Raw genomic sequence first — 12,443 nt, forward strand, 5'->3', positions numbered from 1 at the left:
CAATCTTATCAAATTTTGGTGGCTGTATATATATTGGCCACGTGTGGGTCAGGCTCTGAATGGCCATTCCTTGAGTTCCTACTCTAAACTTTGCTTCCACATCCCCTCCTATGGATATTTTTCCCCTTTTAACAAGGAGTGGGGGCATCCACATTTTGGTCATCCTTCTTCTTGAGCTTCCTGTGGTCTGTGGATTGCATCTTGGGTAATTCAAGCTTTTTGGCTAATATCCACTTATCAATGAGGGCATACCAAGTGTGATTTTCTGTGATTGAGTAAACTCACTCAGGATGATATTTTCTAGTTCTTTCCATTTGCCTATGAATTTCATGAAGTCATTGTTTTTGATAGCTGAGTAGTACTCCATTGTGTAGATGTACCACATTTTTTTAATCCATTCCTCTGTTGAAGGGCATCTGGGTTCTTTCCAGCTTCTGGATATTATAAACAAGGCTGTTATGAGTCTTTGTTGTATGTTGGAGCATCCTTTCGGTATATGCCCAAGAGAGGTACAGCTGGTTTCTCAGGTAGTGGAATGTCCAATTTTCTGAGGCACTACCAGTCTGGTTTCCAGAGTATTTGTACCAGTTTGCAATCCCACCAAAAATGGAGGAGTGTTCCTATTTCTCCACATCCTCGCCAGCATCTGCTGTCACTTGAGATTTTATCTTAGTCATTCTGACTGGTGTGAGGTGGAATCTCGGGATTGTTTTGATTTGCATTTCCCTGATGACTAAGGATGTTGAACATTTCTTTAGGTGCTTTTTAGCCATTAGATAATCCTCAGCTGAGAATGTTTTGTTTAGCTCTGTACCCCATTTTTCCCATCTTTATTATTTACATTTCAAATGTTATTCCCTTTCCTGGTTTCCAGGCCAACATCCCCCTAAACCCTCCCCCTCCCCTTCCATGTGGGTGTTCCCCTCCCCATCCTCCCCCAATTACCGCCCTCCCTCCAAGAATCACGTTCACTGGGGGTCCAGCCTTGGCAGGACCAAGGTCTTCCCCTTCCACTGGTGCCCTTACTAGGCTATTCATTGCTACGTATGCAGTTGGAGCCCAGGGCCAGTCCATGTATAGTCGTTGGGTAGTGACTTAGTCCCTGGAAGCTCTGGCTGGGTGGCATTTTTGTTCAAACATGAGGTCTTAAGCCCCTTCAAGCTCTTTCGGTCCTTTCTCTGATTCCTTCAACTGGGGTCCCGTTCTCAGTCCAGTGGTTTGCTGCTGGCATTCGTCTATATATTTGCCATATTCTGGCTGTGTCTCTCAGGAGAGATCTACATCCAGTTCCTGTCAGCCTGCACTTCTTTGCTTCATCCTTCTTATCTAGTTTGGTGGCTGTATATGTATGGGCCACATGTAGGGCAGGCTCTGAATGGGTGTTCCTTCAGCCTCTGTTCTAAACTTTGCCTCCCTATTGCCTCCCAAGGGTATTCTTGTTCCCCTTTAAAAGGAGTGAAACATTCGCATTTTGGTCATAAAAATATGGAACGCGTCAGGAATTTGCATGCCATCCTTGCGCAGGGGCCATGCTAATCTTCTCTGTATCGTTCCAATTTTAGTATATGTGCTGCTGAAGGGAGCACTGAATTTACATTTCAAATGTTATCCCCTTTCTCTCTTCCTCTCTCTTCCATGCCTCCTGTCCCTGCTTCTCTGAGGATGCCTTCCTCTCCCACCCACCCAACCTCAACACCCTGGCATTTCCCTACACTGGGGAAATGAGCCTTCACAGGACCAAGGGCTTTTGCTCCCACTGATGTCTGGCAATGCCATCCTCTGCTACATATGCAGCTGCATTCATCTGTCCCCCCATGTATACTCTTTGGTTGGTGGTTTAGTCCCTGGGAGCTCGGGGGGGGGGGCTCTGGTTGGTTGATATTGTTGTTCTTCCTTCAGCAAACCCTTCAGCTCCTTCAGTCCTTCCCTTAATTCCTCCATTGGGGTCCCCATGCTTAGTCTGATGGTTATCTGCAATCATACTCATCTGTATCAGTAAGGCTCTGGCAGAGCCTCTCAGGAGACATCCATATCAAGCTTCTGGCAGCAAGCACTTTTTGGCATCAGCAATAGTGACTGGGTTGGTGGCTGTATATGGGATGGATCCCCAGGTGGGACAGTCTCTGGATGGCCTTTCCTTCAGTATCTGCTCCACTCTCTGTCCCTGAATTTCCTCCCATGAATATTTTGTTCCCCCTTCTGAAAAAGACTGAAGCATCCACCACATTTTACTCTTCCTTCCTTTTGAGCTTCATATGGGCTGGGAATTGTATTTTGAGTATTCCTAGCTTTTGGGCTAATATCAGCTTATCAGTGAAAACATACCATGTGTGTTCTTTTGTGACTAGATTACCTCATTAAGGATGATATTTTCTTGTTTTATCCATTTGCCTATGAATTTCATGAAGTCATTGTTTTTAACAGCTGAGTAGTACTCCATTGTGTAAATGTATCATATTTTCTGTATCTATTCCTCTGTTGAAAGACATCTGGGTTCTTTCCAGGTTCTGTTTATTTTAAATAAGACTGCTATGAACATAGTGGAGCATGTGTCCTTGTTATATATTGGAGCAGCATGCTTTGGGTATATGCCCAGGTGTGGTGTAGCTGGGTCCTCAGGTAGCACTATGTCCAATTTTCCGAGGAACCTCCAGAGAGATTTCCAAAGAGGTTGTACCAGTTTGCAATCCCACTAACAATGGAGGAGTGTTTTTCTTTCTCCACATCCTCACCAGCAACTGCTGTCACCTGACTTCCTGATCTTAGCCATTCTGACTGGTGTGAGGTGGAATCTCAGGTTGTTTTGATTTGCATTCCCCTTATGACTAAGGATGTTGAACATTTCTTTAGGTGTTTCTCAGCCATTTGGCATTCCTCAGCTGTGAATTCTTTGTTTAGCTCTGAACCCCATATTTTTATTATTACTATTATTATTATTATTATTATTATTATTATTATTATTATTAACTTGAGTATTTCTTATATACATTTCGAGTGTTATTCCCTTTCCCGGTTTCCGGGCAAACATCCCCCTCCCCCTCCCCTTCCTTATGGGTGTTCCCCTCCCAACCCTCCCCCCTTGCTGCCCTCTCCCCAACAGTCTAGTTCACTAGGGGTTCAGTCTTAGCAGGACCCAGGGCTTCCCCTTCCACTGGTGCTCTTACTAGGATATTCATTGCAACCTACGAGGTCAGAGTCCAGGGTCAGTCCATGTATAGTCTTTGGGTAGTGGCTTAGTCCCTGGAAGCTCTGTTTGGTTGGCATTGCTGTACATATGGGGTCACGAGCTCCTTCAAGCTCTTCCAGTTCTTTCTCTGATTCCTTCAACGGGGGTCCTGTTCTCAGTTCAGTGGTTTCCTGCTGGCATACGCCTCTGTATTTGCTGTATTCTGGCTGTGTCTCTCAGGAGCGATATGCATTCACATTTTGATCATCCGTCTTGAGTTTCATTTGTTCTAGGCATCTAGGGTAATTCAAGCATTTGGGCTAATAGCCACTTATCAATGAGTACATACCATGTATGTCTTTCTGTGATTGGGTTAGCTCACTCAGGATGATATTTTCCAGTTCCAACCATTTGCCTCATTTAATTTCATAAAGTCATTGTTTTTGATAGCTGAGTAATATTCCATTGTGTAGATGTACCACATTTTCTGTATCCATTCCTCTGTTGAAGGGCATCTGGGTTCTTTCCAGCTTCTGGCTATTATAAATAAGGCTACGATGAACATAGTGGAGCACGTGTCTTTTTTTTATATGTTGGGGCATCTTTTGGGTATATGCCCAGGAGAGGTATAGCTGGATCCTCAGGCAGTTCAATGTCCAATTTTCTGAGGAACCTCCAGACTGATTTCCAGAATGGTTGTAGCAGTCTGCAACCCCACCAACAATGGAGGAGTGTTCCCCTTTCTCCACATCCTCGCCAGCATTTGCTGTCACCTGAGTTTTTGATCTTAGCCATTCTCACTGGTGTGAGGTGAAATCTCAGGGTTGTTTTGATTTGCATTTCCCTTATGACTAACGATGTTGAACATTTCTTTAGGTGTTTCTTGGCCATTCGGCATTCCTCAGCTGTGAATTCTTTGTTTAGCTCTGAACCCCATTTTTTAATAGGGTTATTTGTCTCCCTGCGGTCTAACTTCTTGAGTTCTTTGTATATTTTGGATATAAGCCCTCTATCTGTTGTAGGATTGGTAAAGATCTTTTCCCAATCAGTTGTGAACCCTATTTTTAAAAGGATTATTTAGTTCTCTGGAGTCTAACTTCTTGAGTTCTTTGTATTTGTTAGATATTAGCCCTCTATTGGATAGGATTGGTAAAGATCTTTTCCCAATCTGTTGGTGGCCATTTTTCCTATTGACAGTGTCCTTTGCCTTACAGAAGTTTTGCAATTTCATGAGGTCCCATTTGTTGATTCTTGATCTTAGAGCATTGGTATTCTGTTTAAGAAAATTTCCCCTGTGTCTATGTGTTCGAGGCTCTTACTCACTTTCTTTTCTGTTAGTTTCAGTGTATCTGGTTTTATGTGGAGGTCCTTGATCCACTTAGACTTGAGCTTTGTACAGAGTAATAAGAACAGAACGGATTAATTTGCATTCTTCTACATGCTGACTTCCATTTGAACCAGCACCATTTGCTGAAAATGTTGTCTTTTTTCACTGGATGGTTTTAGCTCCTTTGTCAAAGATCAAGTGACCATAGGTGTGTGGGTTCATTTCTGGGTCTTCAATTTCATTGATCTACCTGCCTGTCTCTGTACCAATACCATGTAGTTTTTATCATGATTGTTCTGTAGTGCTCCATGTTTTTAAATAAATATTTCAAAGAGTTTAATTCTTTCTCCTAAGAATTAAGCTTTAACGATGTATTTTCACCAAGGTTTATTAAATTGTAAGGATAACTTATATGCTAATATGCGATGTTTTGAACCTTTCTGAAAAAAAAAAAACTTTTACAAAGATAGCACATGTATTTGTGAGCACCCAGAGAATAAGCAAGATTTGAAGATAAAGCACATACATTTATTTCACTGTAGCTCCATGATAAAGCTTGGCTGTGAGAGCTCAGGGTTACAAGGCTGAATTGACTGAGGAGAGCCACACAGAGACTGCAAGATGATTCTGTCCCCCTTGTGCATTCTGAATGAAACATCTTTGGTAAAGAGTCACTCTGAAACTCTGCTAGGATTCAGCATCTTTGGAGGCAGAGTCATGACTGACCTCATAAAGGTGTTGACTGACATCTTTCCCATGCCCACTCATTGCTTCTCTGTCTAGTGTGTTAAAGAACACACTAATGACTAACATCCATTGCCAGTGTGACTTGGTCTGAACTCAGCTAATAGGTGCTCCTCTGGGCATGTCTGTAAGGACAATCCTGGAAGGATTGATTGAATGATGGAGGATCCCTTCCAGAGTAGGCATCAAACTCTGGACACAGCCCATATTGTAGAGCTCATTACAATAACTACCATCTGCTCTTCTGCCTTCCCTCTTATTGGCCAGTGCATGGATCCTGTCGCTTCTGCTGCCATCTTTGTCTGTCATTGCAACTCAGCTGCTCTGGCTTTCCAACAGGTACTGAAAAGCAGTGGCTATGCAGGAATCCTCAGGGCACTTAGCACCGGATAAGGACTACTGCGACAGGCATTCAGTCTCATGGACTGACCAGTCACTTGGGTTCTCCTCTTCTCCAGTGCATAGGCAGGTCCTGTTAGATTATCCAGCCTATGTATATCTAAGCCAATGGGGGAGGGGGATGATCTTTAATGTATTCACTCTATTGGTTATCTTCCTTTGACTAATGAAAAAAATGTAAAATTTCACTCTCTGAGTATTTTCAGTACTGTGTCTCACTATCACCCACACTTTGACATTATAGAACTTTAGTTAACATTCAGAGTGGAACACGATTTAAGCCCTATCTATGTCTTGTTGACGCTAACATTTTAGAAAGTGATCAGAGAGAATAGTTGGAATATTTTTACGAAGAATTATAACTTGTCTTCCCAGACAAAAAAATTGCAAAAGTACAATATGGTGACAATGTATTCTGGATTCAATAGGATCTTTGCATTCAAGAGCTGCACATATGCACAGGATTGAGCCAGGCATGGAACGAGAAGGTTTTGGGAGCCCTTACTTTTAACTGAGGAGCTATGGAGAGCTCATAGTTTCTAGTAAAAGGACAGTCAATTTTCTGTATCCAACAATGCTCTAAGATATGGGTTGGGAAACAGTCAAGGGGTGGACTGGGAGGGGGATAAAATCTATAGTGTAAAAAAGGAATAAATATAATAAAAAAGAAAGAATGCTCTAGCTGATGGCCCCACACCCAAAAGTTTGTTGAAGCAAAACCTGGACTTACCCCCCAAATAAAAAGAAGTAGAATGTTTGGTTGGTATTAAGGAGATAGGAGCAGGTCTTGGAAGGCATAGAAATGGAGGGTGAATATGATCAAAATACACATTGCAATTCCCAGGGAATTCATAAAAATGTTGTATTAAAAAGAGTAAGAACTTTCCTTATCAGGCAACATTTATGAAAGTACAGTAATGGTCACAAAAGATTCAGCACTTCGATGCAACATTTGTCAAACACAAAAGAATCATGTGCTCGTAAGGGAAAATAATTATTATTTATGAAACAGTAACTATAAATAGGAGTGACAGAAATGCAATTAATAAATTGAATGCTCTAAAAGCTGATTATATCTAAGAAGAGTATGGAAATTTTTTATCTACCTCATACCGTACATAAAATTTAATCTCAAATGGATTAAAAAACTGAGTTAATCCAGCACAATAGCACATATCTGTAATTCCAGCACTTAACCCTGGGAAGTAGGGGCATGAGTTCAAGTTAGCTTTAGTTACATAGTGAGTCTGAGGCCATGCTGGATTATATGAAACCCTATCCCACAAAGGAATTAAGCAAAATTAAACTTTGAAGTTTTATAAGACTTTATCATAACACTTTTCTAGTTTTCTGACCTTGAATAGAAAGGATGAGGTCAGATGTGACAAATTAAATTGGCTGCCATACAATAACAGTCTCTATTGATTGAGACAACATTAATAGCATAAAAATGCAAAACAAAAAATGTATAATTAGGATTTCAAATATTTAAACTCTCCTACAAATCAAAAAAAACTGATAAAGACTTAATGGCATGTTGAGAAATGGAAAAAAGAAAAGATAAGGGTTAAATAAACAAGTGGAAAGACATACGCATTTACTTATTTACTTGTGGAAGTTAAAAGGCTAGCAATATTAAATCAGCTGCAGAGTCATCTATACTCTGTGAGGGACACGCATGCTAGTATACACACATCAGAAATCTCTCGCAGGATGGCATAAACTGCACATATTACAACTGATGAAGACTCTAATCCTAGGCAAATACATCGCAGAAATATCTTCACATATGTTCCTGTGAAGGTCAGTAATTCCACAGCAGCAACGCCATTGGCAGCAAAATACTGGCAATATCCAGATCCATGCATACAGTAGAAAGATTCAGATGGGCTTATAAATCTGCTTACTAGAAGATGGGCAGGAAGAAGCAAGCCTAAAATTCTAGCACTTGGAAGGCTGTGGCATGAAGATTCCAAGAGGGTAAATCTGGGTTACATATCAAGATCACCTCTGAGAAAGAAACAAACACAAATCTTATTATAAAACAGTAATAGTTTGTGTGCTTCCTCTGTGAGGAACAACAGTCAATGTCAGAATTTCAGGTGCCATGTGTCCCTCAATGATAACATTAGTACTTAGGAGCACAAACACATGATAAACAGATCTTAAACAAATGCAAACAAAACATGAAATGTAGAATAGCTTCAAGTAGAAGAGAAGCATGATGTATAAGGAGGGAAATTGGCCAATTCATTTAAAGACATTTCTGGTATGCTTATTGTCACTTGTTTTCTGGTTACTGGCAGTTTGGACTCTTTTTAATGTGTGTTTTGCATTTTGTATGAGGAATCTGTATATCTTAGAGGTGGCTTGGATCATGTCAATAGAAGGAACAGCATCAGCAAAGACACAGGAGGGTTACACACAGCTTCATGCTTGGGAAAGGTAAAAACCAAGAGTAAGTAAAGAAACAGGCCTGGTGAATGAAGAATGAAGGGCTTATGCGAAGTTGGAGAGGAAGGGTTTAGTCAGAGAGGGCCTTTGAAGCCAGTGTAGTGTTTACACTTTCTGCAGCAAATGATAAAATATAATTGCCATGGATGGCTTTTGAATGGAGAATGGCTTAGTCATGGTTCACTGTAAGTAAATTACTATAGTAGCAACATAATAGACAGCTGGAGTTCTCAACAATGGATGCACAATAAACCAGAGAGGGTGGGGAAGTCCTGATACCAGACTCCCTTTGGCTTTGTTCTAGATACTCAAATACAATGATAGAATTCATTGGAAAGGGTATTTGGCTCAAATGTCATCAATAAAAGAGGATAAAGTAGACAGGGACAATGGTCATGATAGAAGGCATATTTTAAAGACGATGTCTAACTGTTTTGGCCTTATGGCGTTCACACTGTTGGACCTGGTGGTTTTCTTTAGATAGATAATATATGAAGTATAAAGAAGGTAGAATATCAGCCACCAGGAGCCTATCTTCGCATGCATCCTCTTTTTTTTTCCTGCAACCTTGCTCATTCTGATAAAGGCTTCTTTCATATAAAGACTTCTCTTTTAGAAGGACCATGATAAAGAGCTAAGGAAGTGTCCATTCTCCATAACTGTGAGATGACAACTGACATATACAGTGGAAAAAGAAGACTGTTTGCTCGGACTGATATTTTCATAAGTTTTAAGATGTGGTTAACTGGAGCCACTGCTATGAGCGTGAGGAAATGCAGTGTCACAGAAACAGAAATGTGTGTCAGAGGCTGCTCACTTCATAAAGCCAGGAAGCAAAAACTGTTAAGAGAAGAAGCAGTTGGAGAGCAGGAACAAGATGTACTCATGAAGGCTGGGGTACAATTTAATGACAGAGTCTTTCCCTAGCATAGCCAAAGCTGTAGATTTGATCCCCAGTACAACATGTAGAATGTATTTGTTTCAAAGGAATATCTCCAGGTGCCCTCATCCTCCATCTAAACCTCACACTCCACAGCTTTGATATCTTCCCATAATGCATTCAACTATGAGTCCATCAGTGCACTCATCCATTGATTAGGTCAGAGTCCCCACAGCTGGAGGCCGGTCCTGGGCATTCAGGTAGTGAGGCAGGCAGTGATAGGGATTATGGAGTTGGTGATCATGCCCAAAGCTGCTAACCTTTCGCAATTTCTATATTTTTTAACTCTTTGCTATTCTGTGGCCAAAGCCACTGGTTTCTGTCAATTTAATTACTGCTGATAGCAGCAGGTGATTAAGATAAAACCTTAGTTACCTGAGCTCTTTTCTCTCTGACTCAAGGGCCTCTTTCTGGCCAGGTGAGAGGCTTTGGGTGCATTAACTCTGTGAGCGAGAAAGAAAAGAACAGGAAAAAAGGAAGAAAGGAACACACACACACACACACACACACACACACACACACACACACATTTAGTGGATGGGAGAGAGCCCCACACTTTATTCCTGCTTTCTGATAATTTATACCTTCTTTAAAAATTCTTTCTAAAATTACCTCATGGAACAAAAGTTACACAAAAGGGGAGTTACAGTAGGATGTCTGTAGTAAGTTCAAAAAACAGTGTATCATTGTGTGAGCTTCTTATGAGTTCAAAGCAACAGTCTCACATGACCTTGCTTTATCATAGTGCACACCTGGGGCTTCATCCTTGGACCTGACCTAGAATGAATGTTTTTCTTTGATCACAAAGTTGTCCCAAGCCTATTTCTCTTCTTAGTGTAATTTATGAAAACTCATTTATTCCTGAGTATGCAACCTTTACTTATTATTTTATGGTGAGGGGGCACATTCTGTTCTTGATGCTGACTTTATTACATCTTTCTGGCAAAACAACTAAAACCATCTCCTTAAATTTTCTGCCTAAAATCATTTGAGTCAAATTAGGAATGTTATAAAGTCATCAATTCATCTAAACAGTGTTAATTCATGAAAGTTCATCTTCATGTTGATCTCAAGGAAATTTACCCAATAAGGTGGGCTGGTGTCCAGGAAGCATTAGATTATATAATAATAGCAGGACAAGCATATCACTAGTGAGAAGCAATCCTGAGACAAAGTCTCTGGGTTTGTGGCTCTCCAGAGAGCTTCCATCGTAGACATGCCAAAAGATGGACCATCTCCGGGAAACTCACTTGCTTACCATACACTTGCCTAGATGGCTTATGTCACCCCATGATCCATTCACTTCTCCAATTCCCATGAGCTGGTAATCAAGCCCTACACAAATGTTTTATAGAGATCCTTCAACACTAGATCCATAAAGGAGGCCTTTGGTTCATAACTCATAAGCACTTCATTCTATCCTCAATCAGAGGAGTGAGCCTGACAATCCTCCTATCTCTTGTCAGGCCTGGAGATTAAACCACCTTCTCCACAAACACCATAGGTACACTTTATGAAAGACCCTCAAGTAGAGGGTCCAGTTAACACAACCAAATTCCTGAACTGGAGAAGCTGTAAAATTGACTTTTGGGAAAGTGTCTTACAACAATACTTATTAAACAGATGTCAAGTAATGTTATACTGCCCATGTTGTAATTTTAGGACCTTTAATAAACATGTTGATTTGTGAAAATTATCCCATTGTGTTCAACCTGATCCCTATAAAATAGTGATGTAGAGAAGCACTGTTGGAGGCATATAGTTATGTATTTCTGGACTTAAGGGATAAAAAGTGCCACAAACTATGGAATGCAGGCAGCCTAGAGAGTATAAGAAACCTGGAAAGCAGATCTGAAAACAATGCAATGACACTGTCTACTGTAGACCAGTTAAAACTGCTTTGGCTTTTTGACGCTGGCATCGTGATGCAGCATACTTGCATTATCTTAAGTCACCATGTATATGGTAATTTGTTTCTACCCAAAGGGAAATCATGGAGTGATCAAAATACCAGTGGTAATAGAGAAAGTGACAATGATAAAATAACGTGAGTGACATTACCATTTGTTTAGGTTTTATTGAATAAATGAGTCTGAAATGAGCTGTGGTTCTTACATTGTGCAAGGCAGATAGCTAACAAAGTGCATCTTGCTCCATTCGTATCTCTCAGATAAAGCATGCTTCATAAGTGTTCACAGAATCACCCACGCTTTGGAAATGAAACACACACTTTAACAATCAATATTTTTCACCATTTCTTAAGTTATTTTCTGCCGACTTTGGTAATAGTTGTCCAGGAAAATGAAGAGAGTTGCAGCATAAAAAATGGAAAACACATTTATACCCAATTTAATTTCTGAGCAGAAGGATCTGATGAAGCAATACAAGCCCTGCTTCTTCAAAGTCCCAATAAATTCCTCACAGGAGTGAGGGAGGTCATTACTTACTTTGCTGTTTACAATCACCTTCATAACTGCCTTCATCAGACCCCATCGCCTAGTTTTAGAATCCTTTTACAGAAGCAATTACTAATCCTCTAAGATCACTTTAATTTTCAAAAACACCCAACATGCTTTCAGGGCTAAATTGAAAAAGATAGCTGCTTGTTAGCAGTTCTTCAGAAAAATAACAGTCTCTAAAACAATGTTGACCATGGCAACATTGGGGGATTTTCGGTCTTTTGGTTTATCAGTGGAAGCTCCATGATAAATTTATGTGATGTGTGCTTGTTAATTCATATTATTTTGTTTTTAAAGGATAAATAGAAAAGACTTTTTTTAAGGGCGGCTAAACCATAAGCTGAGACAATCAAAGCAGCCAATCAAAATAAAAACTAAAAAATAAAAATAAAAAATGCAACCTGAGACCAACCAGCCACTACTCTACTCAAAACTATTACTATTATTCTCTCTTCCAGAACTTTCATTCAGAACTCCCTGGATTTAATGCTTCTGTAACATATAGTGATTATTTAATTACATTATAGAAGATTGACTATCACAAAATAAAGTCTGACATTGTCAAGTAGTGCATGCCCCCTTTTCAATGTCTTTCATCCAAAATATTGGATTTATGAGCATGAATTCAGTAAAAGTGTGATACGTTATACTGATTCATAACATCCTTTTATTTTCTCTCAAATTATATCATCTCTAAAATTATAATGCACTTTAAAATTGCTATCAAGTGAGTAGCAGTATTTATCTGCTTTTTTCTCCCGTACAAATACGCATGTACTTGTAGATTTCAGTGATTTAAATGAAAATCATAGAGACTATAAATATATAACCTCAAAAGCAGCATTATTAACACTCTTTTTAAATGTTGTTTATCTATATTTCTGTGAATATATGTGCATCTGTGTGAGTATATGCACATATTTGTGTTTGTGTGGGTATGCATGCTTGTGCATG

At 39.9% G+C, this 12,443-nt stretch overlaps 1 non-coding gene across 1 annotated transcript; it reads right to left on the reverse strand.

The window, feature by feature from the left end:
• Window positions 1–1,479: 1,479 nt before the first annotated feature.
• On the reverse strand, window positions 1,480–1,586 carry LOC116890327. The gene has a single exon (XR_004386550.1). It is a non-coding gene; the product is annotated as a U6 spliceosomal RNA (small nuclear RNA).
• Between the last annotated feature and the right edge of the window lie 10,857 nt (window positions 1,587–12,443).

The sequence above is a fragment of the Rattus rattus genome, chromosome 1, assembly GCF_011064425.1.
Source record: "Rattus rattus isolate New Zealand chromosome 1, Rrattus_CSIRO_v1, whole genome shotgun sequence".
NCBI lineage: Eukaryota > Metazoa > Chordata > Mammalia > Rodentia > Muridae > Rattus > Rattus rattus.